The sequence below is a fragment of the Triticum aestivum genome, chromosome 2A (assembly GCF_018294505.1).
Source record: "Triticum aestivum cultivar Chinese Spring chromosome 2A, IWGSC CS RefSeq v2.1, whole genome shotgun sequence".
Taxonomy (NCBI): Eukaryota; Viridiplantae; Streptophyta; class Magnoliopsida; order Poales; family Poaceae; genus Triticum; species Triticum aestivum.
This window is the reverse complement of record NC_057797.1, coordinates 26,321,157-26,325,408: the sequence shown is the minus strand read 5'-3', so window position 1 is coordinate 26,325,408 and position 4,252 is coordinate 26,321,157.

Below are 4,252 nucleotides of genomic sequence, written 5' to 3'. Positions count from 1 at the left end.
GACACCACATAAAGGGCTTTAAAAGAAATGCCACAGTCGGGCGTTTGAGCGACACCACATAAAGGGCTTTAAAAGAAATGCCACAGTCGGGCGTCTGAGCGACACCACACAAAGGGCTTTAAAAGAAATGCCACAGTCGGGCGTCTGAGCGACACCACACAAAGGGCTTTAAAATAAACAATCATAGTCAATATCCCGGAGGTAGAACCATCCCAGAGATACTCGATAATAACAATAATATCACGGGTTAGCCAACAATAATAATAATCATAATTATCACAAGTCACAGGTAGTAGTTCCAGTTCTGGTTAACAGTTTCACCTCCGAAGACCGACACTAAGACCGACACTTGACCCATCCCAGACTGTAATCCTTAACCATGGACACGGCTATTCGAATAGGTTTAATCTCTGCAGAGGGTGTACTCTTTACCCACGTGTAACGGATTTCTTTAGTCCATCGGGACTAATTCCGTCTACGGTCTTTTTGTTGAAAACACACCTAACTTGCACACACCAGCTTATCTCACACGTGTCTGGAATCACCCACGACACATGTTAAGCAAACTCTAAGTGGGGAGGCTACAACCTCGCGTAGCATGGGATCAAATTTATATCGCGCGCTCTAAGGGGTGGCCTCCCCTCTCGGTCCCAACCGGAAACACCCATGCCCCCGGACCAGGTGGCCTGCCTACCAGCTACAACCGGTATCTTCCACCATGGCCTCTCTGTACGGTGTGTGCTAGAAAGAGGTTGACAACTTACTGAATCGTACTCTACTTGCTGTAGAGACGAGTGGTAGTACGAAACAAGTATGGGGGTTACTGGCACAAGACTCGATCTACGGTCGACTCAGGAGGTTTAAGTATTCCCTGCATGATTAGCATGACGAATATATTTCAACCAACAGAGTCACCGCTCATATCACCTTGCCATGCCATACCAGACATAACCGTCCCGACGGAGACCGGCGACAAACTCATGCCTACCCAAGGCAGAGGTTTTCCCGGGTTCCTGCCGGTATGCATGCAAGGCACATGAGGGTGATTATCATCACAAGTGTGTCCATTTCCAACAGCATGGAAATCAATAACATGCACCCATGCATATGATCATATCACATGAAATAACAAGTTTCTCCAAAGTGAGGTGATGTTACGAACGTGTCATCGAACACACAAAAATATTATGCCGGGGTTCAGAATGCTTGCCTTCAATGTGTGGAAAGGCAGGGTGCACTCCAAAACTTGAAACATTTCTCCTCTCTTCAAAAATCCTATTTTAGCAATATAAAAGAATTAACACACAAAATAAAAACAGCACCAAAAGTTGTTCTGAAATTTTTTCAAATAAATCTTAAAATAAACTAGGTGAAATTTGAGAGAGGTAGGAAAAAGAATCATTTCATTTGGAGTTGTATTTAAAAAGATATAACTAGTCAAAGTTTTGGTCAAATTCTGTTTTTAAAAATAAAACAAAAGAAAACGTTTCAGCCACGAATACGCTTCCTAAGTAGGGGTTACGTACTTGGGGTTTTACGCTATCACTTAACACGAGTGGCGGCGGAGTGGGTCACTGACAGTGGGTCCACGGGGCCCACTAGTCAGGTTTGACTAGTCTTTCTCCCTCTCCTTCCTCTGTCCCGAGCGGAGGCGGAGCTCCGGCGATCGTCGCCGGCGACTAGCGGCTCCTCGCGGGGCCCCAAGGGCGGGGATGGATCCGCCACTCCAGGGCGGTCATCCCGGTGGTCGACAGGTAGGTGGGGCGGAGGGAGCTGCCGGCGGCGAGCTTCGCGGCGGAGGAGGCTTCGGTGGCGAAGTGGTTTTGTGGAGGCGATGGTTCCCGAACCAAATTGAGTAGGGGGATCTGTTCACGGGAGGAAGAGAGGACTTTTGGTGAAGAGAGTGGAGAGGGGGAAGTACTGGAGGTGCCGGATTGGCCGGGGCGGTGGCGGCGACAGGAGTTGCCGGAGATGAGGAAGGAGGCCTCCCCGGGTCGAATGTGAGGTAGGGGAGCGCCATAGGGGTGGCATGAGGTTGCCTGCGTGCTCGGGGAAGCTCGGGGCCTCCTTTTTATAGCGTGGCAAGGCGGTTCCGCGGCGGCTGCGGATAAGGTCGCCGGCGACCGCCTTTCTGTAGCTAGGGCGTCGTGGCAGCGACGAGCGCTAGCGGACACACTCGTGGATGAGCTCGCGCTGTTCCAGGGGCCAGGTGGCGAGCGGAAGAGGCTTGGGCGGTTCTGAACGGAGCAGGGGCTGTCGGCGGCCGTGGCGGCTAGCTCCTGGCCTGTCGGGGACGTGGTGAGGGGCGGCTTGGCGTGTTGCGGTGAGGAGGGACATGCGTGGCGTGGCTCTGCAGTGGAGGCAAGGCCAGGGGCGCGACGCGTCGGCTCGGGCGCGGCACATGCAAAACGCGTGCCAAACGCACGCTCTGCTCGCGCTCCGGGCGTGCACGGGACGTGCTCGACGTAATGCCAGAGCATGCTAGAGGTCGCGGTTGAGGCTGGGAAGAAACAGGGCTAGGTTAGGGTTAGATAGAGGGTGAATGGGCATTGTTGTTAGGTCAGGTGACCAAGTTCATAGTGTAAACTTGAATCCATGCCAAATCTGGCTATGCTCTCTAGGTGTTTGACAAAATGCCACAGGCACCTAGGCTCTTCTTGGGGTGGCCAAATCCTCCAGATCAGGGTCTCCTTAGATGCAAGAGAGAGTGGTGAGGTTAGTTTGTGAAAAGCACAAACTTGTTAGTGCAAGTTTTGCAAAACTACAATTCTGGACAGGAAATAAATGACATTATTTCATGAACCAAAATTAATCCAATGGGTGCATTCTCCTGGATTTAGGGGTTTGGTAGGGCTGTCTACAAGTAGGAGAAAACACAAGATCCTTGGAGCAAAATTAAATAGGGTTGCAGTAGAAATCACAAGGCTGGACCAGAATGAAAAAGAGGATGATTCACTCAATTTTTTCAAAGAACATAAATAGGTTTTTGCACAAAGTGGAATAATATGCTCCTACTGACCTCCCCTAATTTTGGTAGAAGTTTTAAATAAATATTTAAATAGGTTGTAGTGTAAAATTGCCCACTGGACCAGATTTGAAAACTTGGTGTAGAACTCAAAATATCCAATGAATGAAATATATTATTGCACAAAAGTGATTTAGAGACATCACATGATATCTCCAAACCTTGGTGAAATTTTTAGTTAAATATATCAAATGGTTGTAGTTCAAAAAGAGCTCCAAATTTTAAAACAAGTCATTTAATGAATAAAGCTCAGGGTGAAATAATTTTATAAATAAATCTCCTGATTGAGAGATGTTTTTTTAAATGAGATGGAAAATAAGTCCAATATATTTTGGAAGGATCCACTTGGGAAAAATTTCTTAATATTAAAAGAAAAGTTTTGAAATCAACAGAGATATACTTGCATGCAAAAATTTTAAACTCTTGGCAAAATTTTAATAACTAAAACCTGGTTAAATTTTTAGGGTGTTACAATACTACCCCCCTTAAGAAAAATCTCATCCTCGAGATTTACTAAGAGCCGTTGTGAAAAACAAAAGTTCATATGTGTTCGAGCGGTTGTGAGACTGCTGCCGTGGTGCTGCGTGAATAAAAATAATAATAATCCACGTAGTGAGGGGATAAATGATGCAGCAATTCAGTAAAAAGAAAACTCATACTAGGATCTTTCGCGGTTACACAAGTGAATCACGAAGAAAAATTACTCATACCAGTAGAAACTAAATACTCGACTCGTCGCACAAATTTGGGGTACCATGCATAAGATACACGCAAATATAAATGCTGCAAAAACAAATATAGTAGTGACGTCTAAAATGAAAACGGTAACTGGGTGGGGTCCTGATAAAATGTCTCTGGTAAAGGGATACACTCCTCTTCTCTCAGAGGAAGTGGATTGACCAGTCGATGTATGCGTCTCTCCGGGTCGGGCCTCAGTGGTCTGCCGATGGCAATCTGAGGATTCAGATTAGTGAGATTCTGGAGATAATCCATCACTCGTTGGTTCAAATGCTCTTGAGCGATGATGTACTGGATAAGGTTGGCCAGAACTGGGTCTCTCTCAATACGCCCACCGGGAAAAGACATTACTTCTCCGGGTGCTGCACGGCTCGAAAAATAATAATATCCTCGTTCGCGGGCATAGGGTACTGCGGATCGAAGACAAGCAATCGCTTCTTTCGCAGCAGCTTCTATGGCCAGGTGTGGGGTTGGCATAGATTTCCCCAT